The 18,344-nt window shown below is 48.2% G+C and overlaps 1 long non-coding RNA gene across 1 annotated transcript; it reads right to left on the bottom strand.

Annotated features, from left to right (window-relative positions):
* Positions 1-2,451: 2,451 nt before the first annotated feature.
* Positions 2,452-17,834, bottom strand: LOC125173622 (uncharacterized). The gene is made up of 4 exons (XR_007155095.1): positions 17,667-17,834; positions 16,736-17,069; positions 15,449-15,653; positions 2,452-2,530 (listed from the first exon to the last, which is right to left on the bottom strand). It is a non-coding gene; the product is annotated as an uncharacterized LOC125173622 (long non-coding RNA).
* Between the last annotated feature and the right edge of the window lie 510 nt (positions 17,835-18,344).

Raw genomic sequence — 18,344 nt, 5'->3', positions numbered from 1 at the left:
GGACTCAAGCTTTGGTCGCAGGTGCAGCCTCACCAGCTGCGACCATAGGCAAATCAGTCGCCCGCTCTGGGCCTGGGTTCCCATCGGCAGGATGGGGATGACCCTGATCGGATCGGATGAGACCGTGGTTAAGTGCCTTGCGTGGTGCCAGGCGTGCTGAAAGGGTTCCCTTTACAAACACGCAGCAGAAACAGATACGCCTCAGCTGGGACGAGCCAGGGGCCCCAGCTCAGCCCATTCCCCACCCCAGGCTTCCTGGGGAAGGGTGCAGCGAGGAGGCGCGGCTCTGTCACAGCTTCCTGCTTCTGAGCATTGGTGTCCGTGCACGAAATCGGTTCGGTGAGGATCTTCCAGCTCTATGATGGGCTGAATATATTCACCCAGAGGCTGACTCTCTGTGCCTCAGGTTCCCCGCTGGCCAGAGGCTACGACAGTTCTAAACTATCTCATGAGCCCCTACCACTTAACGGGAATTGAGAATTGATTCAACACGGTGTGAACCCACCAGCCAGGCCGCAGGCTGACCCGTTCCCCCATCCGGCTGACTCAGCCTTCCTTGCCGGTTCAGGGGCCCGACCCGCGTGCGGAGGGCCGGGTGCAGTTCTGCCCCCCTGCAAGAAACCACTGAGTGTGCAGGCCGTCCGGGCAGTGCTGGGTGGATCCTGGGCCTGTGTCTTGGGTGCACCGGGACCCCTGTCCTCCCCACAGGTAGGGGGATGGGAGCCATGACCTAGACCTTCCATGGGTCAGGAGAACTGAGCGGAGATAGGAACAGGGTAAGAGCTGCCTGGCGCTAAGAGCCTGCCTCGTCCAGCACTTACCCCACTGAGTCCACAAGCACGGCCGTCTTTCCTGTTCGGACGGCGCTGCGGAGGGTCAGGTCTGTGCCCGGGGCCCGGGGGATGCCTGTGTGCTAGTCAGTGCCTGGAGCTGGTACCTGCCGGTCACAGAGCGGGGCGCTCCCTGCACACGCGCACCCGGGCACATCCTTGCACCTGTCTAGCCGGGCTGCCCCGTCGGGAATGTGTTTCCAGGTGGGGGGCCTCGCTGGGAAGCCAGCGGGATGGGGCAGCTGAGGACGACGGAGCCTCTACCAGAGCAGGTGCATTGCCATTGCAGAGTGATGCTCTCGGTCCCCCTCCCCGACCCCGCGGGAGCTAGTGACACAGAGGGGGAAACAGAGCCTCAGAGAGGGTGAGCAGTTTGTCTCCGTCCCCCAGCCAGAGGTAGCAGAGCTAGGATTCAAATCCAGGTCTACTCCAGAGCCTACACCGCCTACCACGGCACAGCGCCACGTGACCTCAGGGCCACCCGGATGGCTCTGTGACATCACCCACCTCACACACAGTGAGTATTGCCAGCACCCTTGCAGCACATCCATCCACGGCGTCCCCTGGGGTGGGAAGTATCATCTCCACTTGATAGACAGGGGACGGAGTCTCAGAGAGGTGAGCGGACTCACCTGAAGTCATCAGCTGCTTGTGAAGGGCGGAGCTGGGATGTGGACCCGGTGCCACCAGGCTGGGGTGGTGGGGGCTCATCCTCAGCTCTCCCTGTCGCTCCCTGCCCTGTCGACCCCCAGCCCCTCCCACGGATGTCATCACTTCCCATCGGCCCCACAGTCCTGGCCTGTCCCCCCTCTCTGAGCCAGGCTCTTTTCAGGCTCTGGGAGAGTGTCTGCAAAGCGTCAGCCCCAAGTGCTGCCCTCCCCCCGGAAACTTGCATCCTCTGGGAGGAGGGAGACCCGTGGCATGATCAGCGTTACCTCTGCCAGGGAGGGGGGGCCCTTCAGATTTCAGATGACAGGTTCTTAGAGGGAGAGCAAACGCTTCGGAAGGCAGAGGCAGGGTAGGAAGAAAATCCCCACAGGCTGGAGCCACAGAGCGAGGCTCACAGGATGGGATTTCATATGTAAATGCGAGTTTAGCATGCAGCGCAAATCTGAGCTGAGCTGAGCAAAATAAATCAACCGTCAGGTACAGAGGCGAGAGACAGGCCTGACATGAGAGCTGACAGGGAGCTCAGGATGAGCCCACGAGGTGACGCGGCTCTCCTGTCACCTGTCCCTTCCCTCCCCGCACCCCGTTTCGGTCCATACCCAACCAAGGCCCCGCTGATGAGACAGAGAGGCCCCAGACCTGGCCAGCTTAATAAAACAACAACGATAATATTGGCAACCATGGAAATAATGTTATCAATTGATAAAATTACCTTTGCCTCTGAACATTTATTACTGGATGCTTACTCGGCACTATGTACTCACATAATCCCTGTCTTCACAACAAGCTTGCAAGGTTGGTATGATAAACATCATTTTATACAAGAGGAGGTTGCAGCTTAGAAAAGCTAAATAACACAGAACCAGTGAGTGGCAGAGCTGAGACTAGAACTTCAGCCTATCCGACTCCGCAGCAAACACTCTCCTGTGCACATCTTGCTGTCTTTTAGGCCATATTAGTAGAGGTATGGAGTCTAGTAAAAGGGAGGTGAAAGTCCTATTCAACTGGGAAGTGCAGACTCCTGGGTCATTCTGAGGAACAAGCGTAGAAGGTCATGGATAAGCTTGTCGAAAAGCAGAGAGCCCTGCCTGAGAAGAGCCTGTGAACGAGGTCCCATGGATTAATTAATCCATACATTCATTTAACAGTTTTGTTAGAATTCTGTCAGGTTCTAGGCTCCCTTCTAGGCCCTGGAGATAGAGAACTGAAGAAGGTTGACAACATCCTTGCTCTCCTGGAACTCGCACTCGAGTAGCGAAGACAGATGAGAAACAAATAAAGCAGGAGGTGGTAAGTTCTATGAGGAAAAGTGGTGACTACGAAGGGACTAGGGGTGAGACGTCCCAGGGAGCTGTGGAAGTAAAGGTCCTGCGGTAGGAATAAGAGTGATGTGCACCGGGAACCAGCAGGGAGGCCAGTGAAGCTGAGCACAGTGGGTAATGGGGAGAGAGGCAGGATGGGGGCAAGACGTGAAGAGTTAGCAGGAGGAAGAGATCATGTGGGGTCTATAGGTCATGGCAGACTTTGGGTTTTCATTTTAATGTTGAGGGGATCCACTGCACGGTTTTTTGTTTTTTTTTTAATTTTTTTTTTAACGTTTATTTATTTTTGAGACAGAGAGAGACAGAGCATGAACGGGGAAGGTCAGAGAGAGAGGGAGACACAGAATGGGAAGCAGGCTCCAGGCTCTGAGCCATCAGCCCAGAGCCCGATGCGGGGCTCGAACTCACGGACCATGAGATCATGACCTGAGCCGAAGTCGGACGCTCAACCGACGGAGCCACCCAGGCGCCCCTGCACGGTTTTGACCATGAGACTGACATCCTGTGTGTGGCTTCTGGGTGGAGGAGAGGGACAGCGGCGGGGGGTTGGCGGGGTGGGGGGGGTGGTAAGAGTGGAATCAGGAGACCCAGGAGGAGGGATCGCACAAGTCCAGATGGGCCCGGGTGCAGCCGGAGGACAGTCTGGAGAGGTGGCCGCTCGCTGAGGGATTATTGAAGGGATTCAGTGCTTAGCCTCTAAAAGAAGAGGCGAGAGTGAGCATGAATGCTGCCCTCGAATATCAGAAAAGATGTGGCACGGACTAGAGGTCAGATTCCTTCCGCGTGGCACCAAAGATCGGATCCAGGACCAATGCGTGAGGCCACGGAAGGCTGATTTTCCTTTGGTAAGGGCTGCTGCCTCAAGGCGGAGCTTCCTGGTGGAGACAGGGACCTCTCTACCGCAGCAGGTGCACAGCAGAGGTCAGCTCTCAGGGTCCCGACGTGCAACGGACAGAGATTAGCCTTTGTGATCAGATTGAGCTGGACCTGAATCCCCCCCCACCCCCCACCCCGCTTAGTATCTGTGTTGCCTTGGGCCACTTCGTTTTCCTGAGCTTGGCTTCCTCACCTCTAAATGCCTACCTAATCGCATTATGGTGAGAGGTTAGTGCAACCAGGTACATAAAGCACTCAGCGCTGTGCCTGCTATGAAGGAGGGGCTCGATAAACGTCAGTGATGACGATGGTGGCGGCGGCGGTGGCCGTGATAACGGGGATATAGGGCTGGTGGTGATGGTGTCGATACCGATGATGACGATAGTGATGAGGGTGATGGGGATGGTGACGAAGACGTCATCAGTGGCTGTTGAAGAAGGAATTCAAGCATCACGGAAAGGAATGGGCTAGAAGACCACTAACGTATTTTCTAGTTCCAAAATCTGATGAGAAAATGCCGTCTAAGGTGGCTCATCGCTGTCGGGCAGAGCTCATTCTGTCTCTTGACGTCATCCGTCCCTTTATTGACTTCCGCCCTGGGAAGTCATTAGCCCAGAAGGAGCGGTAGCAGCACCCCCAGGCTTAGCTCCTGGACTGGCGAGCCCTGACCCAATCCGTGCTCAACCCTGCACCTCCCACACCCTAGGCAGCTCCGGAAACCAGAGGGGGGCTGTGTTGCTGAATAAGTGGAGGTATGGGGTGCGGGGGGAGGGGCAAAGATGCTCACCTCTCTGTGGACACTTCCCACTCTCCCACATATGACAGTCATCCAGCTCAGGTTATGGTCAGAGAGCCTGGGAGTCATGAGAAACCTTAGATTCTCGGGGGCAGCCATCCCCTCCCATTAACAGATGAGACATGGTCCAGAAAGGGAGAATGACTTTCGTAAAGTTACGAGCAACGTCCGTGTCCCCCGACTGCTGGGTGAACTCTCAACCTCACTATACTTGACCTATTGACTTTATGTTCTTGGAAGAAATCAACACCAACCCTCTCGGCCCCGTTGTCCTGACAACTTCTCTCTACTTCTCTGCTTTAGTTCATCTTAGCCCAGGCCCGCTGTCTTTTACTCCGGTAGAAGTAGCTATTTCCTTGCCAATTTCCTTGAGATTTCTGTGGGTTTGCCAGTTTTGCCATCCTTGACTGTCCCCCGGTGTATCTTTTAGGAATTGCATTTCAGCTGCTAGAAACAGATCCGAACAGTAGTGGCTTAAACAAATTGAAGATTACAATTTTTTTTTTCTCTCGTTTAAGAGAATTTTGGATATAGACGTTCCCATTACTCCACATACTTTGTCAATGTCCCAGTCTCCTTGGTTTTTGCTTTGCCTTCCACGGTGCATGAGCTCATCCTAAAGATCGCCTATTGGTTGTGTGACAGCTGCTGGATCCCCAGAAATTACTGCAGCATTCCAGACAGAAAGGAAATGAAAGGAAAGGAGCCAAGAGGGTTTTGCTCAGTGATAAGCTCCCGTTAGAAAGCTTTTCTAGGGGCGCCTGGGTGGCTCAGTCAATTAAGCTTCCGACTTCAGCTCAGGTCATGATCTCGCAGTTCATGGGTTCAAGCCCCTCGATGGGCTCTGTGCTGACAGCTCAGAACCTGGAGCCTGCTTTGGATTCTGTGTCTCCCTCTCTCTCTGTTCCTCCCCTGCTCTCTCTCTCTCTCTCTCTCTCTCTCAAAAATAAATAATAAACACTGAAAAAAATTTTAAAGAAAGCTTTTCTGGAAGCCACACTTAACAATTCTATCCACATTCCACTGGCCATCCTATCTGAAAGGAAAGGAGTGAGGACTAGTAGCTTTTAAGCCGGACACCCATCCACCCCCAACAGGATTGTTATTCTTGCTACTAAAGAAGAGGAGACAGGGTTCTGAGTGACAACCTGCCGCCGGGACCCCACCCGGCAACCAGAAGATTTGAATAAGGACCTAGAGATTCCAAGATCAGAGCTCTGGCCGCAGAGCTGAATCCAGGAATTCTCCTAGTGGAAAGGGGGGTGAAGAGATCCATTCATACCCTGCTCCATTTCAAAACAAATTAAAAGTCATATTTTAGCAATAGGTGCTTACAGCAGAAAAATTTTAACCATTAAAAAAAAAAGAAAAATCCTTTATAACCCCCCATGCAGAGCTAACATCTGTTGGTATTTATGCATCTATCCTTCTGGGTTTTGTGTTTCCTATGCTCATATTCGCAAAATTACTTGATGTCCAGTTTTATATGCTACTTTTATTTCCTGCCTTTATGTTTATAAGCACCTTCCCATCATGCATTACATTTGAAGGTCTCATTTTTTTTTTAATGCTTATTTACTTTGAGAGGGAGAGAGCGGGAGAGAAAGAATGAGAGAGCGAATGGGGGAGGGGTAGAGAGAAAGAAGGAGAGAGGGAGAGAATCTCAAGTAGGTTCTGCACTGAACCGTGTGATCATGACCTGAGCTGAAATCAAGAGTCAAAGGCTTAACTGACTGAGCCCCCCAGGTAGGTGTCCCTGGAGGTCTCAATCTTAACGGCCACACAACAGTGCAGCGTGTAGGACTGTCCCATCCCTGGTGCGACTCCTCCGCCACCGTGAGGCAGTTAGATGACCCCCATCTAAATCTGGCTGTGATGAACGGTGCTGGGTGACTAACCCCACACGTAGAGCTTTGTCTCCGTCTCTGATCACGTCCTTATAGCAGGTTTCCCGTCTCGCCAGATCAAAAGGTATGGACGTTTTTAAGACTTTCGACAGATGTCGTGAAACGGACATCCTGAAAAGCTGGCCTGGGTGCCACTCGGGAGCGCCCTCGAATGGGTCCCCGGTGCTGCCCACGCACCTCTCCCTGACTCCCGCCTCAGCCTCCTTTCTCCCGTTTCCTTCGGAAGACAATGGAAAAGTTCATATTCTGAAATATCTAATCAGGTGTTTATCTCCAAGTGCTTTAAAAAGTCAACATAATTACTCCAGTCCCATTAAGTTTAATTTGCTGTAAATTATGTATTTAGCGTGAAGTTGGGGCTGCTTTGCTGGTGGCGGTGGTGCTAGGCTTTGGCTGTTGACAGCAGGAGCCGCGATGCCGGCACGGGCCGGGTGGGCGGCCTGGGCTCAGTTCTCAGAAAGCATCATTCCCGGCGGGGGACCCTCAGCGCATCAGAGGTCCAGAATTGCCCCCGTGTCCCGGCCGGGTGTCCCAGGGTGGGGTGGGAGAGGGAGAGAGGAGGGCAGCGGCTGCCTCGTTCACCGGATACACTGTGATTCTGATCCTGGGGTGTCTGTGGAGCCGAAAGGCTCCCGTGTGGCTCCTGTGCAGGTGGGCTTGTACAGGAGGGCCGTACAGAGGGGCTTGGGGTACAAGTCACGCCAGGTCCAATCCCTGAGGCAGGGACAAGGATTTTGGTTCTCCCAAAAGCCAAGAGGAGCTGTTGAAGGGATTCAGGCAGGAATTATCTGTTGGACAGTCCTTTACCTGCCCCGGGGGGGATGGCACGGAGGGGCAGGAAGGATAGCAGCAAAACGATGGGAGGGGCTGACGTAGACCCCCCGCCCAAGTGAGGGATGACGGCCGTGGCAGCAGCTCTGGATACCCCACCCTGTGTCCCCTGGGCCAGCTCCCAGTTCACTTGCACCTGTGGTGGGTGGTCCCAGAGCATTGCCCACTGCCCCCTCAGTCCCTATTTCCAGTGCCCTGGGGGCTTAACCAGCCATGGGCAGGGCAGCCCGGAAGTGCCAGGGATTCATACCCCAGGGGCCCCTCTCAACCAGTGAGGTATGGGAGGGATTGGAAACATAGATAAATACCCAGCTTCCCTCTGAGGGGCAGGTCCGAGGCACGTTCTACACACTTTCTCGGAGGGTCCCAAGCAAGACTGAAGCTACAATGTGATCTGCGCTCTGATTCAGCCTTTGGGGTTTTTCTCCCTCTTGACCCGTGTCCCCTCCTCACGTGACTTTTGGGATCAGCAGCCACATAAGCCACTTGCACTTAACGGAGGGACCCAAACTCAGACGGCGCTGGATCACTCCAGAGCAGCAGCAGCTGGATGGGTAGAGTGGAGTGTTGGAAAGATACTCAGGACGGGAGGGCAGGGCAGTGATGGGCAGAATGCAGGGGGAGGAAGAGGGAGAGGTCAGCACGAGCGAGATTGATGAACAAGTGAATGGAGATCCTTTCCCTCGCGCGCATGCGTGTGTGTGTGTGTGTGTGTGTGTGTGTATTCATGCAAAAAATTTGCATACAATACATCCATCTAACCAACACCTCACTCCATTACCCCAATAAACCTCTGTGCTCGGTCAGGGTCAATGCCCCAGCTTCTGTCTGCCATGTAGATCAATTTTGCAAGCCCTGGAATTTCACATGAATGGAATCCCGATCTAGGCATCCTGAGTCTTTTGCTTAAAAAAAAAAAAGTTTTTGAGATTAATCTATGTGTGTATTTATTAGCAGTTTATTCTTGTTTATTGCTCAGTGTTTGTCCAGTATACCACAGTTTGTTTATCCATTAACCTGTCGATGGACAATTGAGTTAAATCCACTCGGGGGCTATGATGAATAAAGTTGCTATTAAAATACTTACACAGTCTATCTATAGACCAGTTTTCATTACTTTCTGGTACTTAAAAGTGGAATTCCTAGGTCATAGAGTGGGTGGATACTTTACATGATAACAAACTGACAAGTTGTTTTCCAGAATGACCTTATTATTCTGCCATCCTCCAGAAATGTATACAGTTTCCATTCATTCCACATTCCTTACCAATACTTGGTATTCTCAGTCTGTTTAATTTTACTGATAATTCAGATCCCTGGCAACTAACAATGTTGAGCAGTTTTTTTCAGGTATACTTTGGCCATTTGCATCTCTTAATGAAGTGTATGTTTAAGTCTTTTGCCCATTTTTTTGGAGTTTTTCTTTGCACGATTGGTTTGTAGGAGTTCTTTATATATGCTGAGTATAAGTCCTTTGTCAGGCATGTGTATTGTGATTATTTTTCCTAATCTGTGGTTTTCATTTTCTTATCATGAATGATATCTTTTGAAGAATAAAAGGTTCTTAAACTGAACTCCAATTTATCATTTTTAATGGCTATTATAGACAGTGCTTTTGTGTGTGTGTGTCCTAAGAATCTTGATCTACCTCCAAGATCGCAAAGATGTTCTCCTCAGATTTTTCTCTTGTCTTGTTTTTTAGTTTTCATATTTACATCAGTTTCATCTCAAATTCATTTCTATATAGGGTATGAGGTAGGAGTCTAGGTTCATAATTTTTCCATAGGGATAGAGATGTTATAGCACCATCTGTTGAAAAGACGGTCCTTTCTCTCACTGAAATATCTCTCAGTCTTTGACAACATATATATGTATGGCTTTATCTTGGGTCTCTATTATGAATCCATCTGTCTGTTCTTGCTTTGTCTTGATTATTGTAGCTTCATAGAAATCAGTTTTATTGCATTTGTGTATAGTTTTAGAAACAGTTCATTTATTTCTACAAAAACAGTGTTGTGTGTGTGCGTGCATGTGTGTGTGTGTGTGTGTGTGTGTGTGTATTAAATCTAAGGATCAGTTTAGGGAGGGTTAACATTTCAGTCTTCTAATCCATGACCATGATATATTTTTCTACATCTTCCTTAATTTTCCTATGAAATAATATATAGTCTTCATCAGTACAGAGGTCTTGCACATACAAAAAAATCCTTAAATACTATGTTTTTGATGTGATTGAAATTGTATTGTGCTTTAATTTTTTTTTTTTTTTGAGAGGGGGAGAGAGAGACAGAGCGCAAGCAGGGGAGGGACAGAGAGAGAGAGGGAGACACAGAATTCAAAGCAGGCTCCAGGCTCTGAGCTGTCAGCACAGATCCCGATACGGAGCTCGAACTCACAAACCACAAGATCATGACCTGAGCCAAAGTCGGAGGCTTAACCAACACCCAGGCGCCCCTGTGTTTTAATATTTTTAAACAAGTGTTTGTTTTTGGTATAGGGTAGGAGTCAGCAAAGTTTTCCTGTAAAGTGCCAGAGAGTAAACGCTGTAAGCTTTGCAGACCATCGACTTTGTGTCACAACAACTGAACTCTGCCACGGTAGCATGGAAATAGCCATGGGCAATGTGTAAGCAAATGGGTTTTGGCTGCGTCCCAACAAAAGTTTATTCATGGATGCTGAATTTTTATTTTTGTATAATTTTACATGTCACAATTTTTAAAATTGTTTTTCAACTGTTTAAAATTTTTAAGAAGCACTCTTAGCTCAAGGGCCATAACAAGTGATCCTCCAGATTTGGCTCATAGGCTATAGTTTACCAAATTCTGGCATATAAAAATCAATTGATTTTTCTACTTTGACTCATATCAGCAACTTATTAAATTCAGCTTTAGTTTTCTCATGTTGCTTGTAGTTGTATCCTGCAATCTGTTAAGTTCATTAGTAGTATTTTGTAGGTTCCTTAGAATTTTCTATCAATTGCTCATGTCGTCTGTGAATAATCAGAGTTTTAATTCAACCTCTGCAAACTCCAAGGCTTTTTGCCTTATGGAACAAACTAGAATTTCCAATACGATTTTGATAATATACATTTTGACTTGTTCCTGATGGGGGAATCCCTTCTGGTTTTGACCCTACACCTGGTGCTAGCTGCAGGTTTTGCATAGTAGAAGTCCTTTATAAGACTAAAAAAATGTCCTTCAATTTCTAGTTTGCTGAGTTTGGGGCACGAATTGGTGTCGGTTGCTTCAGATACTTTCTTGGCATTTATCCAGATGATCATATGGCTTTTGTCTTTTAATGTGGTGGCTTACTCGGATTGATTTTCAGATGTTGAACCACACCTACGTTCTTGGAATAAGTTGTACTTTGTCACGATGTATTATCCTTTATATGTATTTCTGGATTTCATGGTAATATTTTTTAGTGGCTTTGCATCCATCTCGAGTTAATTTTCTTTCTTTTAGTGTCCTCATTAGGGTTTGATGTCAAGATTATGCTGGCTCAAAATGAATTGCGAAATTATGAATTGTCCCCTCCTCTTCTATTACCTGAAAGAATTTGTGGAAGATGAATATCATTTATTTCATAAATGTTGGATTAAATTCACCACTTGGGCCTGGAGGTTTTTGCAGAAAATATTTTTAGTTACGAATTTAATTCATAGATACAGGGCTATTCAGAGTGTCTATTTCTTCTTTGGTGAGTTTTGGCAAGTTATCTATTTCAAGACATATTTTGAGTTTGTCTAAGTTATTGCATTTATTGGCATACAGCTCATAATATTCCCTTTTTACCATTTTAATATCTGTACAATCGATAGGACATCTCTGTTGCCATTCTTGATATCGGTACTTTACGTTTCCTGGTATTTTTCTTACGCTTTCTTAGCACAGGTTGACATAGCAAAACACCATAAAGTGGATGGTTTGAGCCACAAAAATTTATTTGTTATGGTTCTAGGGACTGGGAAGTCCAAGATCAAGGTGCTTGACAACTTGCTACCTGTTGAAAGGGGGTCTTTGTGCCTGCAGACGGTCTTCATCTTACTATGGAGGAGAGATGGCCTTCATCTTACTTCACATGGAGGAGAGACAACGAGCTTTTTGGTGTCTCTTCTCATAAGGTTGTCACTCCTACTGAATCAGGGCTGCACCTTTATGACCTCACTTAACCTCCCCTGCCTCCTAATAAGCCCTAGCTCTAGTACAGTCACACTGGGAATCAGGGCATATCAACATATGTATTTGGGAAGGTACAATTCATTTCACAGAACATGTCTTCTTGATAAATCGACCCCTCGACTATGTTTCTTTGACATTATGGCCACACCAACTTTCTTAGGCTTAGCACATCTTTTTCCACTTTTGCCATCAGCTTGTCTGTATCTTTATATTTCAAGTATGTGTTTTGTAATCATCATCTAGTTGGGTCTTGTTCTTTTTAATAATTTAAAAATCTCTGGCTTTTATTTCAAAGATAGTACCTGTGTTGACTTTATTAGCATCTTTCCACCTGTTTTCGATTGGCCCCACTTGTTGTTCATTCCTTTGTTGTCTTCTTTGGGGTTAACTGGGATTTTTTTTAGTGTTCCGGTCTAATTCCTTTATTGATGTTCTAATTAAACTTCTTTGTGTATTCCTTGTATTTCTGCTACAGATTGCAATATGTTCTTTTCCCCTTGGGCTCAATGAGGTCTGCTTGCACATGCCCACTCAGGGGTCACTATGCATCATAAATTTCTCTCAGTCTAACGCAAATTAATATACTGTTTTGTTTACGCCGAAACCTTATAACAACATGATTCTATTCATACTCACTCTCACTCGTTGGCAGTTATTGTCCCATATTTTATTTCTGCCCATGTTGTAAACTCCACAATACATGATTCTTATATATCCTCTAAACCATGAGCTAATTTGTACAGAACTGAAGAGAAAATCTTTTTTTATATTTATCATTTCTGGCACTTCTCTTTATTTTCTGTAGACTTGAAATTTTATCAGATAGTATTACCTTTTAAACTGAAGAACTTCATTTAAAATATTTTGTCCTGTGGATCTGCTGGCAACAATATTATCATCTTTCGTTTATCTTAATATGTTTTTAATTCACCTTAATTTAAAATGTTCTCTTCTGCCGGATAATAAATATTCTAGGTTAAAAGTTATTTTTTCCTACCGAAACTTTAAAGATGTGATGTTGTCTTGAGGCTTTCATTTATCTGATATAAAATCAGCCTTCATTATTATTCCTGTTCCTTGATATTAATGTGTATCTCTCCCACCCCTCTGAGTGCCTTTTCTTAATCTCTGGATTGCAGCAGTTTGACTATGCTGTGTCAGACATGATTTTCTTTGGAAGTAACCTGCTCGGGATTTACTGAGCTTCCTGATCTAGATGGTCACTGTCTTTTATCAACTTTTGGAATTATTTTTCTAATATTTACTCAAATATTTGCCTTTTCTCCTCTCAAAGGTCACTGAGGCTCTCTTTTTCTTCCATATTTTTTATACACACAGCCTCCCCTATTACTAATATCTTACATTAGTATGGTACGCTTGTTACTATTAGTGAACTAATAGGTACACATAATTATTAACTAAAGTCTGTAGATTATTCAGAGTTCCTTAATTTTGCCTAACGTTCCTTTTTTGTTGCAGCATCCCATCCAGAATACCACCGGACATTTAGCTGTCATGTCCCCTTGGGCTCCTGTTGGTTCTGACGGTTTCTCAGACTTTCTTTGGTTTTGGTGACTTTGACAATTTTGAAGAGTACTGGTCAAGTATATTGTTACATGGCCTTTATTGGAACTTGCCTGATGTTTTTCTAATGATTAGACTGGGGGTATGGGTTTGAGGGAGGAAGATCACAAGGTAAATGCTCCTCATATCATAAGAAGAGCACAACTATCAACATTACCTACAACTATTGTCGTTGACCTTCCCCACCTGGCTGAGGTAGTGTTTGCAGGTTTCCCCACCATTACGTTATTCTTTCCATACTGTACTCTTTGGAAGGACCTCACTGCAAGCAGCCCACACGTAAGGAGTGGAGAGCTATGCTCCACATCCTTGAGGTTGAAAAGTAGCCACATACATTTTGTGGAATTCTCCTGCCCAAGAGATTTGCCTCTTCTCCACAATTTATTATTTTGTCCAACCTTTGATTTACATCAACATAGACTCATGGATATTTGTACTTTGGGTGATAACCCCATATGACTTCTTTGGGTTGTTCAAACTTTTTAAGCTTTGGCCATTTTTTGTTTCAAGCTAGTCATCTGCAGAGGCTAGCATATCCGTCATAGTTACTGCAAAGTCCTTGCCTGCTCATTCCAACGTCTGAGTCATTTGTGGGTCTTTTTCACTGGCTGGTTTTTCCCTTGACTTCGGGTTCCATTTTCCTCTTTTCTCACATGTCTAGTTATTTGTTATTGTTTCGTTTGTTGATCAAAGGATGAATCCCTCTATCATGAGATGTGGTCTTTATCCCTAATGCATGGTCTTTCTGAGGACGTATTAGGATGCCGTCACTCACAGCAGAAGTCAGACTCCAAATTGGGTTTCCCCTGAACCAGGCAGGTTCTGACATCTCTGTTTGGCAATTCCGTCTTTCCAGTTATTCTTGCCTTCACATTCAAGTTCAAGGATTTGAAGGGAGTTTATACACAGAATTGGGAAATTTTCCTCAGTGGTCCATCCTTTCTGGGATTTTCTCTTCAGTTTCCAGCCACTTAGCAGGCCCAAACTGTGTCTTCTAACTTCTTAAGTCACTAAGACTATAGCTTTCTTTCACGGACACTGGGTGCCCTCAGGAGGGAAGGAATCTAAGCACGGATGCCTCCCAGCACGGTTCCCTTCTACTAAGGGTAATAACAGCTGAGGTTTCTACCAAGTGTTGGTTTCTCTTGGTTTCCTTCAAACGATCGTCATTGCATTTTTAAAAACATTTTGTCTAAAGTTTATAAGGGGTCCAATACCAGCCACTCTGCCAGTGTCAACATTCATAAGCTTAATACATCGTTTTGATAGTCACCTTCAACCTATCTGAATCAAGACAGGGTAAAAATAAGTCAACGTGATGGTATGGATAAGCCAAGAGGACATCTGGCCATTCTGTTGCTTTCTCTCTCTGATCCTCCATTTGCTTAGCTGTAGAACGACTAATAATTGCCACCTTATAGATTATGGTGAAGGCTGAGGAACATGGCACACAGTAGGTGCTCACCAAATGTGACTCCCTTCCCTTCCCCCTCAGTAGGGCTACCCAGATCCCACTGCCTGCACACCAAGCTTGGTGTTCCTCTTACCTCTCCCCTGTCTGCCTCTCCCAGCAATGTCTGGCTCTTACTGGCTTCTGATCTCTACACCAGGCCTGTCCCATCCCCAGGCCACCCCTCTTAGAATCAGTCCTGCTTGTCCTCCTCAGCTTTGTATGTTTACCTCCTTGAAAGGGAAGATAACGATTTTGGGTATTCATACATGCATTCAACAGATACCGCTGAGCACCTACTATGTTCTGAGCACTCTCCTGAGTGTTGGGAGTCAGCGGTGAACACAGAGAGAATACCTCTGCTCTTATATTCAGTGGATGGGGCAGACACGGTACCAATAGATCAAATACATAGAATGCAAGATGCTGGTAAGAGCAACTGAGGGTAAGAAGAAAGGTGGGGGGTGCATAGAGTGCAGAAATAAAGGGGCCACAGTTTTAAATAGAGAGAAAAGGGGGCACTGTGAACACAGACAGAAAAGGGTGAGCCACACAGATATTTGGGGGAGGAATATCTCAGTGGGACGGAACAGCAAATGCAAAGGCCCTGGGGTGGGAGTGTGACTGGAGCACAGGTGTGGGGCTGACAGTAGGAACAGATGGTTAGTGAGGGTTCAGACTGCTTAGAGCTTCGTGGAGCTTTCTGAGACCCACCCTCGCACCCTCCCAACATGTACAGACAGGGAGAAGAGGGGAGATCAGCAGGAGAGGCCAAACGGAGGCCAGTGAGGTAGGAGGGACACTGGGAGGGAGGGGCAAGGAGGCAAGAGCACTCGGGCCACAGACAGAGCAGGCTAATAATGTCCGCGCATCAGGGCTGGCTTCCTGGAGCCTGACTGCCCCCAACCCAAGCTGGTGCTTCTCTGCTACACCGGTCATCCCTGTTTTCGCCCTTTATAGTCAAGATCACTATCTGTAACATCCCTCTATTCATCCGCTTACCAATGATTGCCTTCCTCTATGGGACCCTTGGTCTTTCTTTTCTGCTGTAGCTCCAGGATCTAGAGTGGCTCCCGGCACCGAGTAGGGCTCCAAATACATATTAGTTGATTGAGGAAGTAAATACGGAAGGATGGGCTACCGCTGTGTATTTCCACGTGGCCACCTCTCACTTATCCAGAGCCAAGCAGCTGGCAGCTTCAGCTCTCTGGAATGCAGCAAGAAAGTTCACGAGGCCCAGGAATTACCAAAATGCAAGTTACAGGGGTCATGTCTGAAAGCACAAGGTTTTTTTGTGTGTGTGTTTGTTTTTGTTTTGTCTTTGAAAAGGCGCTCCCTTTGCGTCCTCACTCAGGGATCAGGGATTCCTATCCCGGACACGGTGCTCACATGCCCGGTGGCCTGGTTTCCCACCCACAGCAGGTCAGAGGCAGGATACGGGGAGGGTCTCTGCTCCGCTGGGAGCAGAGACACCGACACCAGCAGGGGGAAACATCTGGCAGTCAGGAGACTGGAAGACACTGGAAAGCAGACACAGGAACTGCAGGAGAGACTGGGCAGGGCCTTGAGTGCCGGATGAACGGTCTGGGGGGGCCCCCTGGGGTTAGAACACGGAGGGTCATGGCGACGACTCAAGACACAGAGCAAAGCTTAAATTATGCTCCACAGTCCCCACCCTGGAAACAGGAGAATGTGAGCTATATTTGCTTCACTTCGTTTCAAAATAGATTGATTCCATGCGGAAAAATAAGCAGAAGAATTCGAAACCGCCCGTCCTCTTACTCAGAGAGAGGCCTCTCTGGGGATGGCGCGGTCTGTGCAGGTGACGGTTCTGCACGACAAAACCCTGTGTCACAAAACGTGCTTCACAACGACTTTGGTTGGCTGCATAATAGTCCGTCACAAGGTCAGACGCTGGGTCACAAAACTACTCCCCTGTTGGACCATGTTTCCAAACATTGGGTGTTACCGATCACGTGGTCGTTTAAAGAATGGAAGTTCATTTTAGAAAAGCCCCTTGTGTAACTTCTCATCCCTGGGTAGTAACTGACTGATGTCTCCTGGGTGGACAATCGTGTGTGTGTGTGTGTGTGTGTGTGTGCGCGCGCACAAGGGCCCAGAACCTTCTCCCATGTACCCCGCACATTCCCCATTCACCATTTCACGGATACATAGTCAACTATCCTGTGAGCTATGCGGGATGTGCATTGTCCCTCCCATTCTACAGATGAAGAAACTGAGGCTCAGAGACCATGTATAGTACAGTGAAAAGAACATAAACAGACATACCTGGGTTCAAATCCCAGCTCTGCTGCCGGGGAAGCTTGACCAGTCTGATCTCTTGAGACACCTGCCTCAGAGGGCAAGATGAAATGAGAGGGCAGATGGGAAGTGGCTGGTATAAGCTGCACGCACTGTGGGTGTTCAGGCGGTGATATTTTGGGTCCTTGTTAGGAAAGTCATTTGTCAAGGTCACAGAGGCAGAATGGAACCCACTCTCCAAACCACAAGTCAAGTGCATATTCTGGGTGTCACCTGCCTTTGAGCCACATGCCGAACTGAGGAGGGAAGATGTTACATTGGTCTCCACGTGGGGTTGTCATCGCTGGGTCCCCAGAAACCTCTGCCGATGTGAATCCAAAGGGGACAGGGCCTTGGGTGAGCCAACTTTAAGAATAATAAAGCTTGTAGAGGTGAATGGTGGGAGCAAGAGGTCTTTCTCACATTGAGCTAAATCCCAGCCTGTGTCAATGTCCTCTCAGCCCCGTATCTGGGCGTCCACCCCTCACCCCTCAGAGCCCTGGGCTCTGGGAAAGTTATTCCAGCTGCCAGGCCAGACCATTCTGGGTAATGGATGGCATCTCTTGAATGCTCTCTGAGAGATGGGCCCCTCCCGAATCTGCTGCAGTGTCATTAAGAGGGAAAACGTTTGCTCTGTGGAGCTCCTGATGGCCTTTAGAAACTGCAAGTTAAACACCAACCAGGAAGGGCTGCTCAGGGCTTAACCCTCCCCTTCCCAGCCCAGGCCTCGCCGATGGGGCCACAGATCGCTGGCCTGGACTCTCAGGAACATCTCCCGGCTCTTCTCCGCCTGGAAGTGCGTGGGTGGGTGTGGGGGCAGGGCGGGGGGGGGCAGAGGGAGAAGAGGAACCTTTGAGGCTCTGGGCTCAGGTGTTTGTAGCCTGAGGCAGGTTGGAGAGCAGAGCACTGGGGGACCCACCTTGGGGGATGGGCAACTTGGGGCCACTCCCTTAACCTCTCTGTGCTGGCTTCCTACAGGGTGGAGGGGCTGGGTGGGCCTCCCAAGTCTAAGGTTCCAGGGTCCGTGTTCCACAGCAGGCAGGGCCTGGTGGTCTTTCCCGAGAGGCCTGATGCATCCATGTCTCCCAGGTCTGTGCACTGAAACCTGTCACCTCTGGCCCCAGTGGGGAGGCCAGCCCTGGGGACAGAGGAGAGCAGGTGACCTGGGTGAGCTGACAGAGGGGAGGGAGCCCCTGTTACCCAGAGTCCCCTGGAAGCCCAGCACTGTGCAGGGACAACCCCCAACACACACACACACACACACACACACACACACTACACTGCCCGGGGCCAGCCTCGCAAGACAGAGTGGTCTCAGCTTGACCCCCTGCCTCCCACCTCCCTGCCTGTGCACATGCAGTCTCCCCTCCTAGCCTGCCTTCCCCTCCTCCATCCATATCCTACGCGGCCCAAGGCCCGCCTCCTCCAGGAAGTCTTCCTTGATGTCTCACAGCCAAACCCCTCATGGCTCCACCCAGCTGGCCCTCTGGTTGTTGCATTGCCCGACTCACTTTTAGATTTTGTGCCGTAAGACCCAGACCCAAACATGAGCTCATTTCACTATCTCACCAGGTTCGTGGAGATTTACCGGGTGCTG

This window comes from Prionailurus viverrinus, chromosome C1 (assembly GCF_022837055.1).
Source record: "Prionailurus viverrinus isolate Anna chromosome C1, UM_Priviv_1.0, whole genome shotgun sequence".
In the NCBI taxonomy this organism is placed as follows: Eukaryota; Metazoa; Chordata; class Mammalia; order Carnivora; family Felidae; genus Prionailurus; species Prionailurus viverrinus.
This window is presented reverse-complemented; position numbering and strand designations above follow the sequence as displayed.